Source organism: Callithrix jacchus, chromosome 4, assembly GCF_049354715.1.
Source record: "Callithrix jacchus isolate 240 chromosome 4, calJac240_pri, whole genome shotgun sequence".
NCBI lineage: Eukaryota > Metazoa > Chordata > Mammalia > Primates > Cebidae > Callithrix > Callithrix jacchus.
The window spans coordinates 140,240,890-140,255,142 of NC_133505.1; positions in this window are offsets into that span (position 1 = coordinate 140,240,890).

Here is a 14,253-nt window from a genome sequence, read left to right on the forward strand (position 1 = left end):
TTTATCTCTTGATGAACACTTGGGTTGTTTTCACCTTTTGGCTATTGTGAAAAAATGCTGCTCCAAACATTGGTTTACAAATATCTGTTTTCAAGTCTTTCATGTATACATACACCTAGAGAAATAAAATAATGTAACAGTAAAAAGAAAAATTTTCCATGTCTTTGGGGGAATCACATTTTAGTACAAGATGACAGAAATTTAAACTAGTGATTAAAATAAAATAATATGTGCTATATTGGTCATTAATGTAGGGTGCTAGGAGAACTAGAAAATTAGTCTGGGGAGTAGAAATTCAGAAAAGACTTCACAGATGGCATTTGAGCAAATTCTTAAAGGTTGAGCTGATATTCTCAAGGATGAAGGTGGTGGCTAATAGGATTGAGAGTAAAGAGAGGGAGGATGGTGGAGAAAATATTTCAAACTAAGGAATGCTAATGAACAAAGGCTCAAAAATGTGCCCAAACTCAATGTGTCAACTTGCTGGGTTTCCAGCTTGCTAACTACAGATCTTGGGAATTCTCAATCTCCGTAATCACCTTATAATAAATCCCTTTCTCTCTCTCATATATATATTTGTACCCTGTTGGTTCTAGCTCTCTGGAGAAAGCTGACTCATATACTGACACATTATAGTTTGGTGTGGCTACATGTAAAGTCTGTGAGTGGAGGCGATGGGGTATGCTCTTTCACGGTTTCTAGGATTAGAAACTTTACACTCACTTTGGACAATTCTCTCTTCTTTACCTATTATGTTTCCAGATTCTGTTGACTCATCTTCAGAATGATATCTTAGTTTTTGGCTTGCTATTATAGCGCCCAGTGCCCCTTGGCATTTGACTCTACCTTAGCTTTCAGCTTCCTCTTCATGCCTATTACCCTATTACTGGAATGTTCCATCACATGCACTTTCCTCCCTTGGTTAACTGTTTATGCTGCTTCCTCTTCCAGGGTTGCCCTTTTCCCATCCGTCTGACTACACTAAACTCGTGCTTAAAGGTTAATGAAAGAATCCTACCTCATAAGGGTGGAGAGTTCTATAACTGCTTTGTTCATAGTTGTATCCCAATGTCTAGGATAGTGTTTGGAACATGAGAAAGAGAGAGAGAGAGAGAGAGAGAGAGAGAGAGAGAGAGAGAGAGAGAGAGAGAGAGAGAGAGAGAGAGAGAGGAAGGTTTAATGGTAATAAACTGACAGCATTCAGAACCTAGGATGAATTGTCAGAGCATTTCTGCTCCACCCATACCCTTCATAGTTTGGTTACATGAACTCAAATTCATTTGGGTTTATGTCACTTTCCATTGAAAAAGCCCTGGCTAATCCACTGTCTATAGAGGTTTAGCCATTAAAAGTATGGAAAGAGATTTGTTACAAAAAAAATTGGTCACAATAACGAGAGTCCAGCCTTCTCTATGGCCTCATGCTCTTCCCATCCTTTAGGAGATGTAAACACTAAAATTCTCCTCTAATCACAGGACCACTTTGAGCATTGGAGAATATCTTATCTCTGGATGCATTTTGAAAAAAGGATGTTCACTAAAAGCTAAAAGAAGCACTTTATAGTCAATGCATGAATCAACTACTCTTTTAAGATAGCAGACTGTCATCCCATTTGAAATGGAGGCTATGCCTTAGCTCATGTTTGACTGTGTCTAAAATGATGTCTTACATTTATCACAAAACAAGTCTCATCATCACATTGCTTATTTATTCCATTATGTTTGATTCCTTTGTACTAGTAAGAAAAAAATAACCATCTCATCACTTAGGATTTCCATAATTGTTTTGTTTTGCATAACAAACTAGTGTTAATATTTAAAAAGAAATATTATGGTTAAATATTCTTTTGGTTTGCACAAAAAGAAAATTGGACCCCTTTTCAGAAATAATACATGTAAATAGAAGTTAGGATTATTATAGCTCTGGATTCCTGTTTTTATATCCTTATTCCTTTACAAGTGAATTAATGAGATCGCATTCTCCTCTAACCAGTGAAAATTTCCAATTCAGAATAAATTTTCAAATCCTTTTCATAAAGAGAATTTTTCTGGATGGGCATTTGTGCATAATTTCTCCTTGAATACCCAAGTTACAAAATACGACTTTTTAAAAATATGTTCTGGCAGCCCATAAATAAGGGACCTATTTCAAAATTAGATTTCTACGGGAGCCATTCCTCAGGTTGAAGGACAAAAAGACAAAAAGCAATAATCTCACAGAAAGAATGTACTGAACGTTATTCCTTGGGCTGCAATTAGACTTTGGTATGAATAATTCAAAATTCTTCCTTACGTTAGTTTCATGTTGATGCTGCAGGTTACAGAGTGCCCTAAAGAATTATTTCCTTCCTTGTATTACAGGTAAACCATAAAACAATATGAGATCTACTGTCTAAGTTACCTCTAAGTCTGCCTTTGAAACCTAAAGTCCTTACTAAGTTCTCTCATTAGGAAGGACATCCTCCTTAATTACTCGGCCTGTCTTCAACACGATATAAATAATGTGAGAATCTTCTGGTTCCCTTTCTCTCTGGTATTTTGTTTCTCCTTTTTAGAATGTAAAGAGTCTTCACATATTTTACTTATTTTAAATCCCAAGCATTTCTATTAATGAGGGAAACACAAAAGTCTTCAGAGAGGGAAGCAGAGGTGGAAAGAACAAGCTACCCCTAATCCTAGGTGACATAGACTCAAGACATGGACCAGAACACAGGCATCCTGGCTCCCAGCTCATAGTTCTTATGGATGTCTATGTTGCCTTCCTCTTTTTAGAGCACAGTTCCACATAAATACATAAAGCTTTCCAAAGTTTATTTCAAAGCAAAACTCTTCAAGTAAGCCAATGAAAAAACAGTCATTATCAAGCCTATGAACAGAGGTAGGCTGGCTCTTTGTTAATAGGTGTAGACTGGAGATTTCTAATATGATGTTCCTAGGCCCTATGCTCTGAACTGCCACAGAAAGTCATTAAGAGAGTCCTTTATGCTCCAATGGCTCTATAGCTATTAGTATTGTGTGAATTTTTAAGGACATTTAAATTTTCTTCAACCAAATAATAATATCTAGGAATGTTCCTTGGTATATTAATAAAGCGGATGCTTAAATTTCTCTCAAACAGTGATATTATTTAATGCAGTGAAAGTGGGAGAATGAAATAATCATTTGCAAGATATTAATATTCCAGAATCCAGGCCTTAATATTCTCTGATCGCTTCAGGAGGAGCTCATGGTTTTTCTCTTTCCTGATTCTACCTTTTTAAAATTCTTCAGTGGAAAAAGAATTGTTTTTGGTATTGATCAACAAGTTTGATTACTAACATATTTTCTTCTCCAACATTCCAATAAAGCCCCTGTTGTGACAAAAATAAATAAGAAACCAGCAAGCCCAATTTTATTATTTATACACTGTCACTATTCTCCTCATTCCATTTGCATGACATTTGATTTCAAATATCAGCCCAGCCACATTTTTGTTTATAATTCAGTAACATTATCAAGATGTAGATAGTTGAGCCATGAAATACCACTTTTCTCAAATAGTAGTTTGATAGCAGGAAATGTTAAGGCCTTTTGATAGAGAAACAATACATTATGAATTTCCCTCACTACATGTTTGCTTATGGAGTATATTTCAAAAATTTCTCTATAATCTCATGTGTAGGCATCAGATCTTGGAGCCAGTGAAAATACAAATACTTTAGAATACATGTTAGGAATATTTATTTTTTCCAAGCTCAGAAGAGAAATAACAGTATTTAGTTGTTGTTGTTGTTACTTAGCTGTTATTGCTCTTATAAAATTATGCTTGCCTGCTAATTTCTATAACATTCATCTGCAAAATCTATGGCTCTAGATCCCATATAACTATAGTTAAAAGTGTGATGCAGTGACCTTGGTCATTCCAAGATAACTGGGGGTGATTGTGATTGTCCTAAAGGATTTGGATTAATTTTATATAGAGAAAACTGTATTTATTTTATAGGAGCAGAAATATGGCAGACCAAGTAGAATCTAACTAACAATTCCACAAACGTAAGGACAGGATTTTCTGATTTAGAGCATACCCGATGCCTAATAAAAAATTGTCAGATAAAACATTGAGTAAATGAATGAATAAACTGATGAATCATAGATATACTATGAAAATGTCAACTTCCAGGAGTTTCGTTTAGAAAAACACAATTTCAGGCCGGGTGTGGTGGCTCATGCCTGTAATCCCAGCACTTTGGGAGACCAAGGTGTGTGGATCATGAGGTCAGGAGTTCAAGACCAACCTGGCCAAGATGGTGAAACCCCATCTCTACTATTAACACAAAAAATTAGCCCGGTATGGTGGCACACACCTGTAATCCCAGCTACTTGGGAGGCTGAGGCGAAGAATTACTTAAACCTGGGAGACAGAGGTTGCAGTGAGCAGTGGAGGTGGCACCCACCTGTAATCCCAGCTACTTGGGAGGCTGAGCCGAAGAATTACTTAAACCTGGGAGACAGAGGTTGCAGTGAGCAGTGGAGGTTGCACCACTGCACTCCAGCCTGGGTGACAGAGCAAGGCTCCGTCTCAAAAAAAGAAAAAAAGAAAAACACAATTTAGAACAATGTAGGTGCCTTTTCCCAAGAAAGTTAATGCCTCTCACATATGATGCAAGACACACAGTTAGAACTGATTAAGATGGGATGCAATGCACCAAATGTGATTTCAGGTCTCTTTTGCATAAAAGTTATAAAATATAAAGGGAGGTCCATTTGGTTTGTGTTGTTTGGTTATTCTCTTCCCTGAAAGAAACAGAAAGCATCCCGATAACTCTTTCAGCACTTGAGGCTTATGAGAATATATAATCCAAGTAGGGCAGCTGAGCAACTGTATTTACTCAAACTGGAAGAAAAGATGCTCCATGGGAAAATATAACAATTACAATGTCATTGCAGGGCTTTTCACTGATGTTTTAGCTACAGATTGAAAAAACACTGCAAGAGAAAAGCTGAGGTTAGATCCAGGATAAAATGAGTCATGTTTTAATGACTGAACGGAACCTTCAGATTATGGAAACACAAGTGCATTTATGTCAAGATTTGTGGACTGGGCGGATGACACCAGACGATCACTGTCTTGATAGGCCATTTTTTACAAACCAACTTTGGTTTTCCTTTTACTACAGCAATTGTTATTCTTGTAAAATGATCTTTGAAAAGTAGCATTTTCTTTGTCTTTGTAACCTCACATTAAGAAAACACCCATATTTCTACTTTATTTATCACAGAGGAAGGCTGACTCCCAGCTTCAGAGAGAACAAAGTTATAGTCTTCTGAATACATGGGTGGTAATCTGAACTTGACCTAATAGAGTCAAACTTACAAGTAGCCTAACTTTCAGAGATAGAATGTACACTCTAAAGACAGAAGGCTATTTTATTGCTGTGACTTGGAGAATGACATACCACGTTAAAAACATCTCCGAAAGGTGAATCAGAGATTATCATGAAGGCCAGTCTCTACTATAGCTTTCTTATTTTCTATCCATTACACAAGAGTTAAACAAAATGTTTGAATGGAACGTTTAATAACAAAAGACATTTATGATGTTTACTTAATGTTTTGGACCATTAAGCATCAATGACATGAGTTATTGTATGTAATATCTAGCCAAAAATCTTTGACCAGGCTACATTTTACTACTCTTGGAGCTGCCAGCATCCCGATTTGAAAAAAAATCTGTGGTCGAATCCTAGTTTTCTCAGAAGACTTTGGATTTGAAAGTATCTCATCTTGCCAGAAAGTACCTTTTGAAGTTTACATTAAGATGGATATTTATTTATTTTTTCCCTATAACAATGACAGTGGTTGAGATAAACTGTTTAATTCTAAATAGAAAACACATCTGCTGTGTCTGCATTGTTTGTGGTTGCTGGAGGGGTGACAATTTAAACCAAGTAGCACACATGACATTTTAAGTGAGATGTTGTGTGAGGGCTCACAGCTGCTGACAGTGTCCTCTTCTGTTCAGCTGGGCTCAGAGGGGCTGCGGGAGCCAAAGCCCCCATTAGTGAGGCCACTGTGAATGGACATCTTGGGGTGCCTTGGCTTCCCTTCAACCTCAGTGTGGGAGACAGGCAAAGGAGGACTAAAAACCTGCTGCTTTCCCTAGTCATACTTATTGGCTCATTTGTAAAAAGAAATTTAGCACACTTTCCCCCAAACCTGTTTCTACCCCAAAAATCATATTGGTTTTTGTTTAAGAATGTACAGAACATATGGACTAACTTAGAAAGTGGTTATCTTTGTTATATCAGTTTCTTCTATGTACTTTTTACATTTCATTAAAGCTTTAAATATTTCTTTATATAGTCCTTCATACTTGTTATATTTATGCCTATGTGTTCTACATTTCTGCTGCCATTTTGAACGTGATCTTGCTTATCTTTATACTTCAAAGCTGTTGTTTGTGTGAAGGAGAGTTAATGATTTTTACATTATTGTTGCAACCAGTAGACTTACTGATTTTCTATTCTTTCTAATTGTTTTTCAGTTATTTTCTATTATTTCTAATTGTTTTTCAGTAGACTTACTGATTTTCTATTATTTCTAATTGTTTTCCAGTGTTCTACAGAATTTTCTTTGTAACTTGTGATGATGTTGCTTCCTCTGTTGTAAATAATATACTCTTCATTTAGTTCACTTGTCAATTATTAAACATTTCCAAAACAATATTTAATGATAATGGTGATAGAGGGCATTTTTATTTTTTTCCTGATTTATAGAAATTTTCTCCTGGATTTATCAGTAAGCCTGATGCTACTTTTGGTTTCATGGATTTATTGTCTGCGTTCAATTTATAAAAATTTTAATATGTATCTATAAAAGATAAGGATATTTTTAAAGACGTAACTATAATATTAATAATAATTATAACAGTTAATAAAATAACATTATCAACTAGTCAATAGACTCCAATTATCTTAAAAATATCGTAAGGAATTTTAAAAAAATCAGTATCAAAAAGATCTTCATATTATGATTATTCAATACTTCTTATGATCTATAATCTGTTTTAACGCATAGGTTCCCACCTCTGAACTTTCTCTATTTTCTTACTTTTTAAATTGCACATTGAGGAAAGTCTATTATTTGGCCTGCAGAATTTCCCAAAGTCTAGAGTTTGCTGACTGCATTTCCCTGTGTTATTTAACATATCCCCCTGTCATCTATGCTTTCTGGATGTTGGTGGTCTGACTTAAAGTTTTGTCTATTTATTTATTTACTCATTTAATTACAGTCATGGTATGGTCCTCCCTCAGGAAGCATAATATCTGGTTGAATTTCTCTTTTGTGATCAATGTCTAGATCCATTAGTTTATCAACAATGATAAAACAGTGATTTTCTAATTCTATTATTATTTCTTGTAGGTTCTAAATATTTGTGTCTCCCCCAATCCCCAAATTTATATTTTGTATGTTGAGACCCTAATGTGATGGGATTAGCAGGTGGGGTCTTGGGAGGGAACTGAAATTAGATGAGGATGGATTTCGGGGTGGGGTCCTCATGAATGACATTAGTGTCCTAATAAGGGTCTCAAGAGAGCTTACATCTTTCTTTCTGCCATGTGAGAACACAGTGAGAAAATGGCCATCTGTTGTCAGGGAAGTGAACCTTACCAGACATCAAACCTGCTGTTGCCTTGATCTTGGACTTCCCCACCTCCCAAACTGTGAGAAATAAATTTCTGTTATTTGTAAACTACCCAGTCTATAATATTCTGTTGTACCAGTCCAAACAGACTAAGACACTTCTTTATTCAGTGCCGGAGGTTTTTATATAAAAATATATATTTTTAAATTACAGGCTTTTTCTGAAGACAATTACCATGCTTTGGCATGCAGAAGAAGTAGTTTATGTGTGTTTCCCTTGTCACCACCGAGAATATTAAAAAGATGTGTACTCTAAGGGTGAGATATATAATAAAGTTGACCATTTTTCCCACTTCATCAAATAAGTTGTAAAATGAAATAAGCATTTTATTTCCAATTTTTAAAATTTTATATATTTACAGATTTAGGGTATACAGGTGCAGATTTCTTAGTGGCTCATGCCTGAAATCCCATCACTTTGGGAGGCTGAGGCAGAAGTATCACTTGAGGCCACAAGTTAGAGATCAGTCTGGGCAACACAGCAAGATCATGTCTTCTCTACAAGAAATTTTAAAAATAAAAAAATTACCCAGGCATGTTGGCTCATGTCTGTAGTTCTAGCTATTCTAGAGGCTGAGGCAGGAGGATTGCTTTAACCCAGAAGTTTGAGGTTACAGTTAGCTATGACCATGCCACTGTGCTCCAGCTTGGGCAACAGAGCAAGACCCTGTCTTTAACAAATAAATAGATAATCCAAGAAAACTCAATGCAATTGATATTAGCATTTTAAAAACTATATTTGCTTAATGTAAAAAAAAATCAATGACTATAGGCACAGTTGGTAACCACTGACTTGATTCCTACTGAAGGTTCAAAGTCTTACCTTTTTACAACATATGTCCATGTCAACACAGTGAAAAAGTGAAATAATTTCTCTTTTTTTTTTTTGAGACGGAATTTCGCTCGTTACCCAGGCTGGAGTGCAATGGCGTGATCTCGGCTCACCACAACCTCTGCCTCCTGGGTTCAGGCAATTCTACTGCCTCAGCCTCCCAAGTAGCTGGGATTACAGGCACACGCCACCATGCCCAGCTAATTTTTTGTATTTTTAGTAGAGACGGGGTTTCACCATGTTAACCAGGATGGTCTCGATCTTTTGACCTCGTGATCCACCTGCCTCAGCCTCCCAAAGCTCTGGGATTACAGGCTTGAGCTACCACGCCCGGCCAAAAGTGAAATAATTTCTTAGTGTTATTGTGATTATAGTTTTGACCTGTGTATCTCCTGAAATGACTTGGGAATGCTCAGAAGGTTCTGGACCATACTTTGGAAATTACTTCACTGGAATATTCCCTTCCACTGTTTCAGCTTCATTTTCCCCAGCTGAGCCAGAGCTCCACTGAAAAGTTAACTTCTCAGAGGACCCTCCAGGGACACCCAGTGAAAAGCAACTACCAATATCACATCAAAATATTACGATATGATATCAACCCATCAATATCACATATTTCAATTGTTTGTATAGTGCTTATAATTGTCTCATTATTTTCTTGATTATTTAGGATTTTTCTTTGTTCTTTTTTCCCTCTCATCTAACTAGGACTAAATTATCTGAAAAATGGGCTTTTCTTCAGATGTGTTCATATTTGTTTAGCAACTGCATAGAAAAATTCCTAGCATATAATAAACCTTAAAAAATACTTGGTGAGTGTATTGCTCAGAGTTCTGTAGAGGGACAGAATTAATAGGATATATATGGAAATTTATTAAAGAGTATTAGCTCACATGATCACAAGGTGGAGTCCCACAATTAGGCCATCTGCAAGCTGAGGAGCAAGAAAGCCAATCCAAGTCCCAAAACTAAAGGACGTGGAGTCTGATGTTCAAGGGGGAGAAGCATCCAGGAGAAAGATGTAGGCTCAGAGGCTAAGCCAGTCTAGTCTTTCCACGTTCTTCTGCCTGTTTTCATTCTGACCACGTTGGCAGCTGACTAGAGTGTGCCCACTCAGATTGCAGGTGGGTCTGCCTTTCCGAGTTCACTGACTCAAATCTTATTCTCTTTTGGCAGCACCTTCACAGGCACACCCAGGATCATTACTTTGCATCCTTCAATCCAATCAAGTTGACAGTATTAATGATCACAGTGAGGGAATCAACAGAATTGTTTATGTTTTCTTAGAAAACTGATCAAAGATTGTACCAGATGTAGAGGTCACTTACAGGAAATGGGTCTTAAGACTTCAGGAGCTTGCTGTTGGGCAGTAGAGTGGGAATAGCTGATGACAGATTTTATATTCAAAGATGCTTCTACTGGTAACTGTTGGTCTCATTTGGCCAGCTATCTCCCCTTTCCTTTTCAGATTTTTTGGCTTTTATATTTCACATTTCTATCTAATCATATTTAACGTACTATACTATTTCTACCCATTCCTATGCCACTGTTGATGTAATAATATGACTCTGGAAACCAGAATGGCAGTAGGCTATCTCATTTGTTATTCTCTGTCCCTCTCTGAACATCTGTTTATCTGTACTCTGATGTGTAGAAGATGGCCCAATTCTAAAATGTTCATTCTACTCAAATCCTAAGAACAAGTAATTATCACTGACTCCCAATTCCAAATTACCTAGAAAGGCAGATTGGGAAGATTCTCTTGGCCACATTGGGAAACACTTGAATATCTGTGACCAATTAACTGTAGCCAAAAGATGAGTGATAAATGCAAAAACATGGTAGTAGAGATCCCACCCCGTGACTGTAGAGAGGCATTCTTAGCGATCAACATGAGCTAGGCAGAGAGCCCAAATGATGTCTTTTATAATTTCTAATTTATTTTGTCAATGTTTTTAAGAGCAAAATCTTAAAAATTACTTAAAACGTCACTTAAATAAATAAGTATATGTGGCAAACTAGCCATGCATTATGCTTACTACAAATAAAAGCTGAGAAGCCTTTGTTAATCCATCCCATAGAGAACATGGTCTTACTTGCAGCCCATTACAAGTATCCTTGGAGGTGTACTTGAAAATTGGTGTGAATATCCCCTTTCTCTTCCTCTCTTGTTCTTCTCAGTCCATAGGAAACGCTTTCCTTTATTCTCTCTATTGTATTACCTATCTTTCTTTCTTTTCTTTTTTTTACTCAGGACACAAGCTCCATCCTGCCATAAGCCTCTGCCTCCAGCAGGCACATCCTCTGTCTCATGGCTTTGTAAATATTGGTATTCTCCAGACCCTGTTGTCCTGGATGTTTGCTGTTCCTTAGAAAACAGAACATGTAAGACAAGCATGCACTTTCCTCTGCTGCTGCTGATTGTCTTGCTGAACCTGGCTATATTATTTCTCAAGGATCCCTCTGCAACCACACAAGTTGCTGAATAGGACAATAGGAGAAAACCATGTGGTCACAGTGATTTATAAAAGTGAGTGACTGCACAATTTTCATCGTAAAATGAATCAGAAGTGTTAAAAGAGATACAAAAATATCTTCTGCACCTTGGCCCCATATTACCATGACCTTATTTGAAAAACACAAAACCTTTGATTGGGAAATGTCTTAATTCAACTGTCATTCTCACTAACGTTTTTTTTTTAACCAAAATATCCACAAACCTGAAGATCATCAGAGTGTAATTATGCACTGAAATGTTAAGTGCAAATGTTAAGTGTTAGTTTTGGAACTTGTTACTAAGTAATAATATTTATGAAAATTCCCTCTGAGCCTCAGTTTACTTTTTCAATTTCATGTATCATGTGCTTAATAATATATGCCCTACTTATTTTGCAAGGATGTCATGAAGATTAATCACAAATTTTATAAATAATTTGTATTTTTTTGAGACAGAGTCAAGCTCTGTTGTCCATGCTGGAGTGTAATGGTGTGATCTCTGCTCACTGCAACCTCCACCCCCTCAATTTGAGCAAGTCTAATGTCTCAGCCTCCTGAGTAGCTGGGATTACAGGCGTGTACCAACATGGCAGCTAATTTTGTATTTTTAGTAGAAATGGGGTTTTACCATGTTGGCCAGGCTAGTCTCGAACTCCTAGCCTCAAGTGATATATCTGCCTCAGCTTCCCAAAGTACTGGGATTATGAGCCCCCACACTCAGCCAATACTCTATAGTTTATAAGATGTTTTATTTGCAGCTGGCTGGTAAGTTCTTTGGGTACAGGAGCCTATTATTGGTTATCTTTACGTTCTCTGAGGACTTAGCCAAGTAACTGACCATGGCATTGGTCATGAACATTGAGTATGAGTAAAGGAATCTTTGATCCTGTCATCATGGTCTATTTTGTTGTCCAGTTGTAGTTTATTGTGTGCTGCTATTTACTACACACTGGTAATTTATAAAGAAAAGAAATGTATTTCTCACAGTACTGGATGCTGCGAAGTCCAAAATTGAGGGCCTTCTGGCTGTGTTAGTACATGGCAGAAGGGCAAAGTGTTTGAAAGAGAAGCAAAAGAGGGCCAAGTTGATCCTTTAATAAAGACTCCACTTCCAAGATAATGAATCTGCTCCTGCAATAACAGCATCAATCCATTCACAAGGGCTCTCATTAAGTCCCACCTCCCAGCATATTGCACTGGGGATTAAGCTTACAACAGATGCTTTTCACAGGACACATTCAAACAATAGCATCAACCATGGTAGACCTTTTTGGATTCCTATTCTTATATTACTTCACATCTGCTCTACACTTACCAATCTCTTTCACCTAAGTTCATTTACTTTGACCTATATATTCTGTTGATGAAATCAACTATACATCCATCACCTTGGGCACTCAGTGGGAGAAGAAAAGTCTATTAACTCATGTCTCTACATAATATAAAGGTGTTAATACAAAGCCACTACAAATTGATAGAAACTTTAGACTATTAAACAGAAAGATAGAAAGATGATAAAGAGATGATAAATACATTGATACAGATAGATAATTGATACAGCCTCAACATGAATAAAACCCTTAAGAGAGAGTTTTGTGTTTATAAGAATACCATAATAATGGTGTGCTTTACGTTGCACATTTGTCACTTAAGGAGTTATTACTCCATGCTGCAATTAATTTATTCCCAATGTATAATATCCTCCATAAAATGTTCCCTAAAATGTGCTATCATTCATTCCATTTTGTAATTCCCAACAATAGGGTGCTCTTAGCTTAATTCCTTTTTATCTAAAGGTCTATGATCTCTGAAGTCTTCACCAAAGCAATTGATTCAATAATTCTATTCAAATATTTATAGTCTTCCTAATGGTAAGATATGAGTTTAGCTAAGATATTCCACACCTGATTCATAGAACACAAATAAACACTTTCAATATTTGAACTTATAACTTTATTAATTCACTTGACAAGTATTTATGTGTGTCAGTCACTGTAAGAGGTTCTGGGAATGCAAATATTAATGACATGCAAAGTCCCTGCCCCCAGAGTTTAGAATCAAGAACTGAGAATAATTGCTATTTTGTTCAACAAACTGTGTAATGACATGGAAAAAGTTAATTGATTTAAGACACTTGAAATTTGGAAATAACTTCTGAAAAAATCTACTCTCCATTTATTACATACCTAACATGTAATGTGCATTATATGAATTGCCTTATTTAATATTAATAATTCTGTGAGATAAATATTATTTTCCTTACATTTAGTTTACCCAATGTCAGCAAATAAGTAATAGAAAGCATTTTTGAACCGGGTCTGTATGACTTTAAAAGTGAAACTGTTAACCTCTATTTTATGCCATCTCTGATTTTTTAAAATGATGTTTCTTAAATTCCTCTCATGACTGAAGCTAACATTTCTTTACCAAAAAGTGTCCAACCTTCAACAACTCTTCATTGGAAGATCTGGGGTCACATCAGAGAACAAACTACAGCTAAGGAGACACCACTGTAAACCCTGGAGTGAGCGAGATCTACAATGAAGGATAAAATATAACAAGTTTATTTAGAATAACCAAAAATTATTTTCTAAATTTTACTTTGAGAAAGCCCCATATTCTACAATACCCATTTTTAATGATGCCAGAAACAAACAGTAAAGATATGACCATGTACAGATATAAACATCAGTATTAATCCAGGTTCCCCAGAGAAACAGAACCAATAGGATGTATTTTATATAGTTAAAGGGATTTATTATAAGGAATCAGCTCACATCATTATGGAGGCAGGCAAGTCCTAAGATTTTCAGGGTTATTTAGCATGCTGGAAACCCAGGAGAACCAATGACTTAGTTCCATCCCAAAGGCCAATGGGCTCAAGACCCAGGAAGAGCCAGTGTTTCTGTTCAAAGGCATTCAGGCAGTAACAATTCTCTGTAGCTTGGGTAAGGATCAACATTTTTGTTCTCTTCAGGCTTGCAACTGATTGGATTCACATTAGGGATATCAATCTGCTTCACTGAGTCTACCAATTTAAATGTTAACACAAACATGCAGAATAATGTTTTACCAAATATCAGGGCTCCCTACGGCCCAGTCAAGTTAAGACTTAAAGTTAACCAACACAAAATCTAAAATATCTACAGGTTAAATGCAATTCATAAATAAAATTGAAATTCAAAGAGTAAACTTGAAAGACATGGCAACATATAAAACAAACAAGCACTATTAACGTATAAA